Below are 16,838 nucleotides of genomic sequence, written 5' to 3'. Positions count from 1 at the left end.
AAAGTTTGACAAGATAATAGCATGGAACCATAAAAAATTATAGATACGCTGGAGACGTATCAAGCATCCCCAAGCTTAACTCCTGCTCGTCCTCGAGTAGGGAAGTGATAAAGACTAAATTTTTGATGTGGAATGCTACCTAGCATAGTTGTCCTTTGTAACTTCTTTCATGTGACATGAATGTTCAGATCCTTAGGATTCAAAACAATAGTTTTCTATTGACATGAAAACAATAATACTTCAAGCAAACTAGCAAGGTAATCATGAACTTTCGAAATAACAAGGCCAAAGAAAGTTATCCCTACAAAATCAGATAGTCTGGCTATGCTCCATCATCCCCACACAACTAATGTAAATCATGCACAACCCAGGTATTGGCCAAGTAATTGTTTTCGCACTCTTACTTTCTCAAACCCTTTTTCAACTATCACGCAATACATGAGCGTGTGCCATGGATATAGCACTATAGGTGGAATAGAGTGTGGTGGTGGTTGTGAGACAAAAAAGGAGGAGATGGTCACATTGACTCAGCGTATCAAAGGGTTATGGAGATGCCCATTAATAGATATCAATGTGAATGAGTAGGGATTCCCATACAAAGGATGCACGAGAGCTATAAGTATGTGAAAGCTCAAAAGGAGAACTAGTGGGTGTGCATCCAACTTGCTTGCTCACGAAGACCTAGGGCAATTTTGAGGAAGCCCATCATTGGAATATACAAGCCAAGTTATATAATAAAGATTCCCACTGGCATATGGTGGTGATGAAACGAGAGGCTCTGAATAACGAAGAACATGGTGCTATTATGTAGCACAAGTGTGGAAAAAGATAGTAGCATTGTCCCTTCTCTTTTTTTTATTTGAGCTCTATGGCCTCTTTTTTTGTGGGAAACTTTGGCCTCTTTTTTTCCTCACATGGGAAAATGCTCTAATAATGATGATCATCACACTTTTATTTACTCACAGCTCAAAGCTCAGAACGATGATGACTCTATAGGACATGCCTCTGGCAGTGTACCGGGATGTGAACGATCTAGCTTGGCGTATGACGTTGAAACATCTCGCTAGCTATCTTACGATCATGCAATGTCAATATGAGAGTGACGGCACAAGTCATGAGACGGAACGGTGGGAGTTGCATGGCAATATATCTCGGAATGGCTATGAAAATGCCATAGTAGGTAGGTATGGTGGCTGTTTTGAGGAAGGCATATGGTGGGTTTGTGCACCGGCGAAAGTTGCGCGGCACTAGAGAGGCTAGCAATGGTGGAAGGTGAAAGTGAATCTATACCATGGACTCACATTAGTCATGAAGAATTCACATACTTGTTGCGAAAGTTTTTATTAGTAGTCCAAACAAAGTGCTAAACGCATACTCCTAGGGGAAGGGTTGGTAGGTGTTAACCATCGCGCGATCCCGACCTCAACACAAAGGATGACAATCAATAGATCAATTATGCTCCGACTTCCTAACATAGCGGTTCACCATAAGTGCATGCTACATGAATCACTAACTTCAACACAAGTACTTCTAGATTCACAACACCCTACTAACATAACTCTTAATATTACCAAATCCACGTCTCAAAACTAATTGAGAGGAATCAAAACTTCTCTTTCTACTCAATGCACATGAAGATGGAGGTTTTTGTATCCTCTTTGGGTACCTATCACCTTTGGGAATACTTTCATAGCACAAGCCAACTACCAAGTCACGCACCGCCGTGCTCTAAAAGATCTAAGTGAAGCACATAGAGCAAAATTATCTAGCTCAAAAGATATAAGTGAAGCACGATGAGCATTCTAGCAAATTCACGATGAGTGCATGTCTCTCTCAGATGGTGTGCATCAAGGATGATTTTGACACAAAAAAAAGAAAAGACTCCTACAATACAAGACGCTCCAAGCAAAACACATATCATGTGGTGAATAAAAATATAGCTCCAAGTAATGTTACCGATGGATTGAAGACGAAAGAGGGGATGCCTTCCCGGGGCATCCCCAAGCTTAGGCTTTTTGGTGTCCTTGAATTTGGTCTGGGATGCCTTGGGCATCCCCAAGCTTGAGCTCTTTCCACTCCTTATCCTTTTGTCCATGAGAACATCACCCAAAACTTGAAAACTTCACAACACAAAACTTAAACAGAAACTCATGATATCATTAACACAAGAAAACAAACTACCACCACTTTAGGTACTGTAGAAAACTTGAATTCTATTCATATTGGTGTTAGATTACTGTATTCTCACTTTTCCATGGCTAGTACCCCCCGATACTATCCATAGTTTCATCAAAACAAGCAACCAACTCAACAAAAACAGAATCTGTCAAAAACAGACCAGTCTGTAGCAATATGTATACTTCGTATACTTTTGGTACCTCAAAAATTCTGAAACATTATGACTGCCTGGGCAAAAGGAATATCAACCAGCAGCAAAAAGAATCAACTCAAAAGCTCTTTCTGAATAAAAGTGAAAAATAATCTCGTAAGCGAAAAATTTCTGTCTTTTTCCAGCAGGATCAAACAACCATCACCAAGACTAGTCATAAAGGTTTTGCTTGGTTCAAACACAAAAAGAAACACAAAAGACACAATAATAACAGAATTATGATGGTGTGGATGCAAGAAAACATAAAGAAAAAGATAAATTCATTGGGTTGCATCCCAACAAGCGCTATTGTTTAAAACCCTTAGCTAGGCAGTGATAATTTAATGATGCTCACAAAAAGACAAGAACTGAAGCACAATGAGAGCATCATAAAGCATGTGAAAAACACATCTAAGTCTAACATACTTCCTATGCATAGGCATTTTATAGGAGAACAAATTGGCAAGATAACCAATAGTTACCAAATGCAAGGAAGAAGAAAGAGACAATAGCAATCTCAACATAACGAGAGGTAATTTGGTAACATGAAAGTTTCTACCACAATATTTTCCTCTCTCATAGAAATTACATGTGGGATCATAATCAAATTCAACAATATAGCTATCACAAAGGATATTCTTTTCATGATCCACATGCATGCAAAGTTGACACTCTTCAAAAATATTTGCAAGTTTTTCATTTATGTTGAGGTGAATAAGATCAATCTCCCCACTCTTGATATGATCCCGGATGAACTGATGACGAATATCAATGTGCTTTGTGCTACGACGATAGAAATCTTCTGTCGTCTCTTGAGCTTGCGTTGGTTTTTCTCTTGAAGAGGAAAGGGCGATGCAGCACAAGAGCAGTAAGTATTTCCCTCAGTTTGAGAACCAAGGTATCAATCCAGTAGGAGAATCGCGTCAAGTCCAGAGTACCTGCACAAACACAAAAGAGCTTGCACCCAACGCTATAAAGGGGTTGTCAATCCCTTCAAGATTGATTGCAAAGTGAGAACTGAAGGCAGAAAGTGCAACGAAGTAAAAGTGTAAGGCTGGAAATATGGTGTAAACTAGACCCGGGGGCCATAGTGTTCACTAGAGGCTTCTCTCAAAATAGCAAATATTATGGTGGGTGAACAAATTACTGTCGAGCAATTGATAGAACCGCGCAAAGTCATGATGATATCTAAGGCAATGATCATACATATAGGCATCACGTGTGAGACAAGTAGACCGATACTTTCTGCATCTACTACTATTACTCCACACATCGACCACTATCCTGCATGCATCTAGTGTATTGAGTTCATGACGAACAGAGTAACGCCTTAAGCAAGATGACATGATGTAGAGGGATAAACTCAAACAAATGATGAAAACCCAATCTTTTTACCCTTGATGGCAACAACACGATGCGTCCCTCGCTACCCCTTCTGTCACTGGGTGAGGTCACCGCACGGTATGAACCCAAAACCAAGCACTTCTCCCATTGCAAGAATCATAGATCAAGCTGGCCAAACAAAACCCACAACTCAAAGAGAATTACAAGGATATAAAATCATGCATATAAGTGATCAGAAGAAACTCAAATAAGATTCATAGATAATCTGATCATAAATCCACAATCCATCAGATCTCAACAAACACACCGCAAAAGAAGATTACATCGGATAGATCTCCATGCAGATCATGGAGAACTTTGTATTGAAGATCCAAGAGAGAGAAGAATCCATCTAGCTACTAGCTATGGACCCGTAGGTCTATGGTGAACTACTCACGCATCATCGGAGAGGTCATGGTGTTGATGAAGAAGCTCTCCGTATCCGAATCCCCCTCCAGCGGGGCACCAGAACGTGCCCCAGATGGGATCTTGCGGAGACAGAAGCTTGCGGCGGTGGAAAAGTATTTTCGTGGCTCTCCTGATTTTTTCTGGGATTTTAGGGAATATGTAGGCGAAATACCTAGGGCAGAGGAGGTCCAGGAAGCTCACAAGCCTGGGAGGTGTGGGCCCCCTGGCCGCGGCTAGGGCGCTTGTGGGGTCCCTGGTGGCCCCCTGCCTTGGTTCTCAAGTCTCTCGATTGTCTTCTGTTTCAGAAAAAATCTTTTTGGAAGTTTTATTCCGTTTGGACTCCGTTTAAAATCCTCCTCTGAAAAGGGTCAAAAACCCGGAAAAAACAGGAGCATGCACTTGGCACTGAGTTAATAAGTTAGTCCCAAAAAAGATATAAAAGGCATACAAAACATCCAAAGTTTGACAAGATAATAGCATGTAACCATAAAAAATTATAGATACGTTGGAGACGTATCACTTTGTCTTGCAGTGTTGAACCGGGTTGTTGGAGATTGAAATAGAACTTTCATTTTCACAATAAAGAGGCACTTTGTCACAAGTTACACCATAATCCTTTAGAGTTTGACTCATCCATAGCAACTCAGCACAACAACTTGTAGTTGCTACATACTCGGCCTCGGTGGACGAGAGTGAAACACAATTTTGTTTCTTTGAAGACCAACTTACCACAGAGCAACCAAGGAATTGGCAACCTCCACAAGTTGACTTACTATCCACACGGTCTCCTGCCCAATCCGAGTTTGAATATCCTATGAGATCAAATGAATCACCTTTGTGGTACCATAAGCCAAAGTTTGGGGAATGAGCCAAATATCGAAAGATTTGCTTGACTACCACCAAGTGACTTTCCTTTGGTGTGGATTGAAATCATGCACAACTTCCCACAATTAACATAATATTTGGTCTAGATGCACAAAGGTAAAGCAAAGAGCCAATCATAGAGCGATATACCTTTTGATCCACAACTTTACCATTGGGATCAATGTCAAGCTGGCATTTGAGTGGCATGGGAGTGTTTGCGTTGGCCGATTTGAGTTCATATATCTTGAACCTCTAGAGCATGTCTTGAGTGTATTTTGCTTGGTCTATGAAGGTTCCTTGACTTTGTTGCTTGACTTCGAATCCAATAAAAAACTTCAACTCTCCCATCATAGACATGTCAAACTCTTTGGTCATTAGTGTGGAAAACTCTTCATTAAAAGTTTTGTTAGGAGAACCAAAGATAATATTATCAACATATAGTTGGCATATGAACAAGTTACCTTTGACTTTGTTCGTGAAAAGAGTGGGATCAATTTTCCCAATTTCAAACCCATGATCTTGCAACATCTCAGTAAGGTGCTCATACCATGCACGTGGGGCTTGTTTAAGGCCACAGAGGGTCTTATCGAGAATGTATACATGATTGGGGAACTTGGGATCCTTGAACCTCGGGGGTAGCTTGGCATATACCAACTCCTTAAGAGGACCATTCAGAAATGCACTCTTCACATCCATTTGATATAGTTTGAAATTATGATGATATTCATATGCAAGGAACATGCGAATAGATTCAAGGCGAGCAACGGGAGCAAAGGTTTCACCATAGTAGATACCCTCGACTTGGGAGTAGCCTTGAGCTATTAATATTTCCTTGTTGCGAATGACGACAACGTTCACATCTTGCTTGTTCTTAAAGATCCATTTGGTTCCAATGACATTGTGGTTCTCCTTTGGTCTTGGTACCAACCGCCACACTTTGTTGCGCTCGAAGTTATTGATTTCGTCATCCATGGCTTCAAGCTACTCCATGTCCTCGAGCACTTCTTGTACCTTCAGGGGTTCAATGCAGGAAACAAACACATGATGTGCACAAAAGTTTGCTAATTGACGGTGAGTGGTTACCCATCTCCTCAAGCTACCATAGACATTCTCCAAAATATGTTGTTTATATTTAAGCTTGGCAACAATCTTGGCGGTTCGTCTTTCTAGAATCTCCTCCATGGAAAGTTGAGGAGCAACATTTTTGTGACCTTGAACGCCATCGTGATCTTGATCTTGATCTTGAGCTTGGTATTGATCTTGAGCTTGCTCTTGATCGGTGGTGTGAGAGGGGGAGCGGTACTACTGCTCATCTGGAGCGGTACTACCGCTCAGCGAGTGATACGTCCCAAACGTATCTATAATTTCTGCTTGTTCCATGATCTTTTTGGTGACATTGTTATATGTTTTGCTGCACTTTTATATCTTTTTACACATATTTGGACTAACCTACTAACTCAGTGCACCCAGTGCCAGTTTCTGTCTGCTGATATCTTTTTTGCATGGACTTTTACCCCAATTTAAAGAGTCCCAAAAATCCCAAGAAAAAATATAAAGATCAGCATGACGGAAGCTTACAGAGCACCGAAGATGGGCCAGAGGGGAGTCGCGACCTACCCAGGCGGCCTTCCTGCGCGGCCTACCCCTCGCCGCGCCCACAGGTCGCCTGGGTGGGTCCCACGCCCTCTGGTGCCCTCCTTCGGCGTATATTTGCCTCTCCAACAGGAAACCCTTCGAGGAGATCCAGAATCGCGAATTTATCCATCGTTCCGCTGACGACGAGTTGATGAATATACTTCTCGCCCCTCGTTGGTTACCCCAAGTGGAAGGTGGAGATGTAGTGAGCAACATATTTCCCTTACACGGGGACTGTGAGGTTTATTGAACCAGGAGGACTCCGATGATCAACAAGTAGGTGTCCGCTGCTCTGGCGCTAGCAGAAGACGTGGACCTGCACAAACAACAAATAACTTTGCTCCCAAGGAGTACAGAGAGTTTGTCAATCTCTCTGGCCTTGTAGTTTGTAAAGGATCAAAACACAAGTGGGAATAGTAATAGTGATTGCAATGGAAAAGTAAATGAAAGCAGTAAATGATGGAGGTGTAACCAATGGTGGTAATATGGACCTGAGTCACATGATGTTCACTAGTGATGTCTCTCTCCCAAAAGACGATAAGCAACTATGCATGGGTAAACAAATTATAGCTAGGCAATTGGTAGAATTATAAACACACTGCAATGCTACTTATGCTAATTGAAAGTTAGAGGCTCACTAGTAATGGGCAGTACGCCAAGACAAGTAGACCATTTATCCATCAACATCTACTTACTAATCATCCACCTTGAGATATCTATCCAGAACATCTCGCTGGTATTAAGTTGCGAGCCCCACACAAAGGGTAAACTCAAAGCAATTGACAACTCCATTAATGAACTTTGCGTAAGGTAAACAATACATGCAACCGCGGTCACAAGCACCGTTGTTTTTTCCCTAGTGGCAACAGCACATCCCCTAGTCTCAAGTTTCTGTCACTCAAGCTAGACATCAGGGGGCATGAACCCACAATCATGCATAACGCTCCCTCTTGGAGTTACAATCTACTACTTGGCCAAAGCAATAAAAATCAACGGAGAACATGCATGAATCACTGAAGAACATAATATAAAAGGATAATCAAATATACAACTCATCACAATCTGAACATAATCTCATAATCCATCGGATCGTAACAAACCGAGCATATCAATAGTAGGAAAATTACATAGATGCCTTGATGATGTAGGGCAGCTCACAAGGGCTAATCATTGAAGCACAAGATTGGAGAGAAGACATCACATAGCTACTGGTCATGGACTCATGGTCCAAGGAGGACTACTCACGACACGTCCGGGAAACGTCCATGGTGGTGGATAAGCTCCCGGAGGTCAATCCTCCCTCCGGCATGGTACCGGGAAGAGGTCTCTTGACGCTCCCGATCTTGAAAGTGCCGCGGCAGCGGAACGATGGAGAAATTCACGAATCTCGATATGATGAAAGGGTTTTCGATCGGAGGGGTAAATATAGGCCAAATGAGGGCATCAAAGGAGGTGGGGCCCACCCAGGTGACGTGTGGTCCGGCCAGGGGCCAGGCCGCGCACGGAGGCCGCCTAGGCAGCCCCTGGCTCCCCTTTGGCCCATCTTCAGTGCTCCGGAAGCTTCCGTCACGCTGATTTTTTGTAACATCCCAAATTTCCTACTTTGGAATGTTTTACAAATATAGTTAAGCATCTACGCATTTTGTTTGAATAAAGTTTGCATTTGAATTCTTTAAATTTTTACTCCTTGCTTTTCTAATTTTCTTCCCACAAGAAATACCCCGCAAATAATTCTTGCAAGCAAGAAAGAGTGGAGGAATATGACCCTCCCAAATCAGGGGTATTTTTGAAAATATTTGATCCAAGAAAAACCAAAGTTTTATGGATAAATTAATTGCCAAAAAGAAAATAAAGCCTTAGGGGTTTTTCTGAAAAAATATTTTTAAAAAGTTTTTATTTTGGACTTGGAAAAATGATAATCGAGTAGGAAATTTTTTTCTGAAAATTTTGGTATATAATACCCCTATATTTGGAATTTATTTTATTTCCTTTTTATTTTATTACTTTCTGTTTTTGAGAAAATACAAAATCGGGTAGTATATTTTTTTAGGAAAGCGCCCTGGGCGCTTTATAACCCTGCCGGCCCAATTCCCCCTTAGCCGGACCGAATCCCTTAGGATTCGGCCGACCGAACCTGCGAGCTTCCTCTCTCTCTCTGCCCAGTGGGGCCCGCGTCCGACCCCCACCCCGAGCCGGTCTTCTCCCTCTCTTTCCGTCTTCCCACTCCCTCTCCTTCCTTTCTCTGAGCCGACGGAGCCCACCCTCGCCGGAGTTTCTCTCCACCCCGATTCCCTTCCCCTTTAAGCCCCCTCTCCCCCCTATAAAGCCCGCACCCCGGCCCCCCTCCTCGCCCCGTTTCCCCCCTCGCCGCCCCCTGCCCGAGCCCTCGCCGCCTCCGCCCGCCACCCTCACCGGAGCCGAGCTCCGCCCGAACCCCGGTGCCGTGCTGCTCCTTCCCCGGCCCCCGAACTCCCTCTCCGCCGCCTCCAACCGACGCGGGAGCCCCGCCGCAACCTCCCCGACCTCTCAGCCGTCGCCGAAGACCATCGGAGCCGCCTCCCCATCGCCACTTCACCTCGGCCTCGCCGGAGCACCAACCCGCACTGTGAGCTCCCTGATTCTCTCTCCATCGTTAGATCTTGAGTAAACGGTATAGATTAGAATGCGCATACCCTTTCGGTTTTCAGTTAAAAACCGAGCCGGTTTTTACCTCACTTAATATTAGCCAAGAGGAATTCATTAAGCTTCGGCTGTTTGTTAGATTTCCCCGCAGCACACACTATCTCAGCCAACCAGAGCACGCCACATACCCCCTCCCATGTACTAGTTAATTTACTCTGTTTTTAGTTTTAATTCAAAAACAGAGAGAGTTTCAATCTTGTTTCCTCCATAACGTTTGGTCCATAACTCCAATGGAGTTGAAACTTATTCCAGTAGATCACAATTTTCCTGTAGTTTTCAAAAACATATTATTTGTCTATGTTTGAAATTTTCAAATTTGAATTAGATCAGATTTAGTTTAAACCTTGTTTTGCTTATTGTGGGAGTTTAAAAATAGATTTTAATTTGATTCTTTTTGCTACTGCTTCCTAGTGATTATATATTTCTGTAGTATAAGTTTCAAAAAAATTTAAATAATGTTACTTGGGTTTTTATCAAAAACAGATTCTGTTTTCCTTATGTTAAGTGATTTTTCTTCACTTTATGCAATAGTAACTTTATGCTAGTGATGTTATTTTGTTTGTTGATGATTGTAGTGCTTATGGTGTGTATTTGTTTGTATCGACAGATCACCCGGAGTGCGAAGCGTGCTACTTAGAAGCGCTCGATAACGACAACTATCAGCAAGGCAAGTCATTTGATCATGTATTACCTATGTTTTATGCATTGTAGTTCTACCCTTCAAACACCCAATTGCATGCGGAGTTGGTACTTGGAAATTATGGTTACTTGTTGTAGTATCATGTGGTAGGCACCCCAACAACCCCGTTACTTGGCCCGGGACGACAAATTTTATATTTCTATGCTTGTGTAGACGGGGTTCTGGTTGAGAGTTTATCACGAGTGATGCGAGAATAATTTAATAACCAAGACCGGTTAAGTCAAGACTTTTCAAGACCTCATGATGAAATGCAACTCTGGGTGAAGGACGGTTTAGACGGGCTCCCTGGAGAAACCAGTGGACGACCCCGGGATGCTTGGAGACGTGCCATGACATCTTGCGGAAAGCTTCACCCAGGCTCGAAGAGGCGGACGGAGGCTTCAAGACCCAAGGCTTACCTGCACAGCCACAAGTCATTATGGGCTCTGGCTTGGTTGGACAACGCGGCGACTCTGGACAGGCGATGCTAGCAGATGTAGAAGAACGGTAGGATTGGATGGGCACCCACAGGGGATCAGAGGGACCCGTTGAAAGACCATGTTTTGATCATCCGGTCTTCAAACACCGGAGGCGATCAAATCTTGTGGGGGACGTGTGCAAAACTCTGCAGAGTAACCAAACCTAATCGATTAGCCATGTCCACGGTCATGGACAACTTGAGCCGAAGGCATTGAAATTTTCCTGAACTCTCAACATAATTTAATAATGATGTGGGAATTATCGACAACTCGGGTACGAAAATTGGTTGGCGGAACCATCTCATTAACAACAAACAATGTGGTAATGTTTTGCTTTTAGCCCTCTCTTGATGTAGGAGAAAACTTGCTTTTCGCTAAAAACTTATAGCCCCACCTGCCATATATGCATGTAGAAATAGTTGGTTATTGATTCACCCCCTCTCTTTGATGACTTGCCAGCATATTCCATATGCTGACCTACACGGCTGCAACGTATCATGTTGCAGAGTACTTTTCCGACCAGGAGTGAGGCTACGATCTACGCTCGGTGACATGCCTTGGAGTCGGATGGACTCGTCTACCTGATGCTTCCGCTAGTCTTCGTTAGATATCTCATGAGTTTTGGCCTTCAGCCTCTTTATTGTAATTCAGTATTGTAATAAAGTACTCTATATGAGATCCGATTAATAAAGCTGTGTGATTGAACTCTCGATATATACATTGATGTACTGTGTGTGTACCAGCATGATCTTGGGATGGTACAGAAACACCAGAGGCTTGACTCGTATTGAGTCGGGTCGCTATAGATATGGTATTCAGAGCACACACTGACCGTAGGACGTAACCTCTAGGAATGGAAAAGCCTTAGGAAGAAAACTATTTTCTTATGTCTATAAATCTTCTATTTCCTCTTATGCTCATTTCTGACTTCTCTCCGGTTTTCCAATGTTTTAGATGGCCACCTTCATCTCCGTTAAGTTCACGGAGTTTTGCCAGCCCGACGCCACTATGCCTTTTGGAATGGAGCTGATGCAGATCACCAAGGACTTGAGGATTGCTCTGCCAACTATCACTGGGAAGCCTACTTCGTCATACCCGGAGGATTCACGCTACAGGATCGAGGTGCACGTCCTCGGATGGACATTCGAGCCGTGCACTGAGCCTGTGGACTTCAAGTTCATCGCACCCAGCTGGATTCTCGGAAGGGACATGGCGGTCCATTGTGCACTCGGACGTATCAAGGAAGTGTACATAGGCTGCCCTATTTCACCGGACCTATTCACGGTATCCCTAAGAGGAGAAGATGGAGAAATCATCTCAATCAAGACCAAGGATGCTCTCCTGTCCTATGCCCAGACCTTGGAGAAGCACAGCGGGACTCTCGAGCATCGTGTGGTCAAGGACGCCAGGAAGATCAAGCAACTGTCGCTCCACGAACTCGAACTCGAAGAAGCAGCCCGGGAAGCCCACTATGAGTACGAATTGGAGGTGAAGGACTTCTTGGAGAGGATCGAGAAGCTGATGACTCGTATCGCATATCTGGAGGAAGAACTTTACATGGGCGAGAACCTTCATCCTGAAGGAGGCGGAGCCCCCTTGATCAGCAATGAGGAGGACAACGAAGCAAGCTATACCGAAGGACCCACCACCATGCTTTTCTGAGGAGGACACTTAGACTAGTCCACCAATTTATCTTATTGTTAAACGCTTAGGCCGATGTTTAGGTTATCGAAACTTGTATCCCCGTGTGTGAACCTTTTGTGATGGTATTGAATAAAATGTGTGGTGTGATACTTGTTTGTTGCATTTCATATGGGTAGTGTAATTACTATTTAGACCATTGTTCTATGCTAATCCCACCCCTCTACAAACACCAGATGCCTCCGAGACGTGACCCTGCTTCCAACTTCCCGCCGGAGCTCACTCAGTTGATTCAGCAACAGAATACCCTGATGCAGCTGATCATCCAGAACCAGAACAATAACAACAACCATCATCCACCCCAGGCCGACAATCTCACCCGTTTCCTAAGGTTGAATCCTACGACTTTCTCCAGCAGCATTGAGCCCATTGTGGCAGATGACTGGCTCTGCAAGATGGAGCGGGAACTAATCTCTGCTGGTTGTATTGAAGCTGAGAAGGTGCGCTTTGCCGCGCATCAACTTGAAGGCCCTGCAGCTGCATGGTGGGAGAACTACACCACCACATACCCCATTGCTGGAGTCACTTGGGAGCAGTTCAAGCAAGCCTTCCGCACCGCTCATGTCTCAGCTGGGGCCATGAGTCTGAAGAAGCGTGAGTTTCACAACTTATGCCAGGGAAATTGCTCTGTGGCTGAGTATGTTGATGAATTCAGCATGCTCGCCCGTTATGCACCTGGAGATGTGGCCGATGATGCGGCCAAGCAGGAAAAGTTCTTGGAGGGACTCAATGATGGGCTGAGCATTCAGCTGACTGTAGCCAACTTCAACAACTACTAGGAACTGGTAGATAAGGCCCTCATCTTCGAGGGGAAACATCAGCAGATGGAGAACCGCAAGCAGAAGTATGGCAATGGAAAGTTCAACTCCGGCACTCAGCAGAAGCCTCGCTACACCCCCTATTCAGGGAATACCGGGACTAGATCCGGTAAGTTTGGAGGACACGTCCAGCATAACCACCCAGTGCGCAACCATGGAGGCCACAACCATGGAGGAAATGGGAACCACCGCAACAACAACAACTTCAAGAATGGCGGTACCGGAACTCAGCATCATTCCGCTCCAGCTCAGAAGGATCTAAATCACATCACCAGCTTCAAGTGTCAGAAGAAGGGACACTATGCCACTGAATGTCCCCAGAACAAGCAGGGAAATGGAAACGGCAATGGCAACTCAGCAGCAAAGAAGCCCAACCCTTTTCCTCGAGCTCAGGTGAATCACATTGATGTTGAGGAGGTCTATGATCACCCCGATACCGTGGTTGGTAAGTTTTTGCTAAATTCACGTCCAGTATTGGTACTTTTTGATTCTGGTGCAACACATTCATTCATATCAAGGGTAGTTGTGGAAAAATATAGTTTGCCAACTAGAACCCTCAGCCAGCCTATTAAGGTCAGTTCCCCAGGAGGCATGATGACAGCCGGGATAGGATGCCATGCTTTGAGTCTCAACATCGGGAACCATAAGTTTCCCATCGACCTCATCGTATTAGAGTCTCAGGGATTGGATGTAATCCTAGGCATGGATTGGTTGGCCAAGTACGAAGGTAATATTGATTGTGCCCTTAAGTCTATTTTTCTCACCACCCCCGAGCAAAAGCGGATTAAGTACGTCTCTTAGCGCCTGACACGGAGTAAACAGGTAAACTCGCTCACGGGAGTAGTTCAAGAGGAAGTACCGATTGTCCAAGAATACCCAAATGTATTTCCGGAGGAATTGCCGGGCATGCCACCTGATAGAGAGATTGAGTTCCTGATTGAGCTATGACCCGGAACCGCACCGATATCAAAGAGACCCTATCGGATGCCTGCAAATGACTTAGTAGAAATCAAGAAGCAAATTAAGGAGTTGTTGGACAAAGGGTATATTCGCCCAAGTTCTTCACCTTGGGGAGCCCCAGTGCTCTTGGTTGAAAAGAAGGATAAGTCCTTGAGAATGGTTGTCGATTATCGTGCATTGAACGAGGCGACCATCAAGAACAAGTATCCCTTGCCGATGATCAACGATCTGTTTGACCAGTTAGTTGGAGCCCGAGTGTTCTCCAAGATTGATCTTTGATCCGGGAATCATCAGCTAAAAATTCGTGAACAAGATATACCCAAGATAGCCTTCACCACCCGGCATGGTCTGTATGAGTACACGGTCATGTCATTTGGACTGACTAATGCTCCGGCATATTTTATGAATCTGATGAACAAGGTATTTATGGAATACTTGCACAAGTTTGTCATGGTGTTCATCGATGACATATGATATTCTCCAAGAACGAGGAGGAACACAAGGAACACTTACGTCTGGTTTTGGAGAAACTCCGAGAGCATCAGCTGTATGCGAAGTTCAGCAAATGTGAATTTTGGTTGAAGGAAGTCGGATTCCTCGGACACGTCATTTCAGGAGAAGGAATAGCAGTGGACCCTACCAAGGTCGCAACAGTCACCGAATGGGTAGCACCCACTTCAATTAAGGAGATCTGCAGTTTCCTCGGACTTGCCGGATATTACCGGAGGTTCATTTAGAATTTCTCAAAGATCGCCAAGCCCATGACAGAGTTGTTGAAGAAGGAGTCCAAGTATGTTTGGACCGAGGAATGTGAAGCCAGTTTTCAAGAGTTGAAGAAACGTCTGGTTACCGCCCCAGTGCTGATATTGCCGAACATTCGGAAGGATTTCCAGGTTTACTGTGACGCTTCTCGTCAAGGACTTGGAGGAGTGCTCATGCAAGAAGGCAAAGTTGTAGCCTATGCATCCAGATAGCTCAGGCCCCATGAGCTGAATTATGCCACGCATGACTTGGAACTAGCAGCCGTAGTGCACGCTCTCAAGACCTGGAGGCATTTCCTGATTGGAAATAGTTGTGATGTTTACACTGATCACAAGAGCCTGCAATATATCTTCACGCAGAAGGAGTTGAACCTCAGATAGAGGAGGTAGCTAGAATTGATCAAGGACTATGACATGAGATTGCATTATCACCCAGGCAAGGCAAATGTTGTAGCCGATTCCTTGAGCCGGAAGAGTTATGTGAACACACTCATAGCAGGAGGATTACCCCAGGAGTTAGCCGATGATCTCAGAGAGATCAAATTGGAGATAGTTCCAAGTGGATTTGTAGCAACGCTGGAAATTCAGTCCACCTTGACCGAAAAGATCCGCGAAGCACAGAAATCAGACAAGGAGATAGCTGAGATAAAGCAGAGAATGAATGACGGGAAGGCTAAAGGTTTTCGTGAGGATGAACACGGAACTGTATGGTTTGAGTACCGCATCTATGTGCCCAATGATCCTGAACTCAGGAAGTTGATACTTTAGGAGGCCCACGAATCCCCGTACTCGATACATCCACGCAACACCAAGATGTATCTGGACTTGAAAGAAAGTTTCTGGTGGACAGGAATGAAGAAGGACATTGCCGAGTTTGTAGCAATATGCGATGTTTGTCAGCGAGTAAAGGCCGAGCATCAGAAGCCAGTAGGATTGCTTCAACCTCTACCGATACCTGAGTGGAAATGGGAGAAGCTTGGTATGGACTTCATCACAGGATTACCCAGGACCCGTTCTGGTTATGATTCTATCTGGGTTGTGGTCGATCGTTTGACCAAGGTAGCTCACTTCATTCCCGTGAAGACTAGTTACATGAGTGCCAAGCTGGGCAAGATATATATGACTAGGATTGTATGTCTGCATGGAGTACCGAAGAGTATTGTGTCAGATAGAGGAACTCAATTCACATCAAAATTCTGGCATCAACTACACGAAACATTGGGAACGAGATTGGAGTTCAGTACAGATTTTCACCCTCAGACCGACGGACAGACTGAGAGAGTCAATCAGATTCTGGAGGACATGTTGAGAGCTTGCGCACTAGAGTATGGGTCTAGCTGGGATGACAATTTGCCTTATGTCGAGTTCTCATACAACAACAGCTATCAGACCAGTCTGAAGATGGACCCTTTCGAAGCTTTATACAGAAGGAGGTGCAGAACACCACTGATGTGGGATGGAGTTAGAGACCGACAACTTTTTGGTCCCGACCTTATCCGAGATTCTGAAGAGAAGGTCAAGCTGATTCATGACCGACTCAAGATAGCTCAGTCCAGGTAGAAAAGTTATGCCGACAGCAAACGCAAGGAAGTAACGTATGAAGTGGGAGACCGAGCCTATCTTCGGGTGTCTCCACTTCGAGGAATCAAGAGATTTGGTGTGAAAGGAAAGTTAGCACCTCGATTCATTGGCCCCTACAAAATTCTTGAACGTAGAGGCGAAGTTGCATATAAACTAGAATTGCCGGAAGGATTGTCCGGAGTTCATGATGTCTTCCATGTTTCGCAGTTGAAGAAATGCCACGCTGAGATAGCTGATGTTCCGTTGAGAGATACAATACCCCTAGAGGCCATACAGCTTGACAGTGATCTAACGTATGAGGAGAAACCCGTTAGGATTCTCGAGACTTCCAACAGAGTTACCCGCAGCAAGATCATCAAGTTCTGCAAGGTGTTGTGGAGCCACCACACCAAGGAAGAAGCCACCTCGGAACGAGAAGAGGATCTTCGTCGAGACCACCCGCACCTATTTTCTAGCCAACCCGAATCTCGAGGGCGAGATTCATCTTAAGGTGGGTAGGTTTGTAACATCCCAAATTTC

This window comes from Hordeum vulgare, chromosome 7H, assembly GCF_904849725.1.
Source record: "Hordeum vulgare subsp. vulgare chromosome 7H, MorexV3_pseudomolecules_assembly, whole genome shotgun sequence".
NCBI lineage: Eukaryota > Viridiplantae > Streptophyta > Magnoliopsida > Poales > Poaceae > Hordeum > Hordeum vulgare.
Note: the sequence above shows the minus strand (reverse complement) of the source record.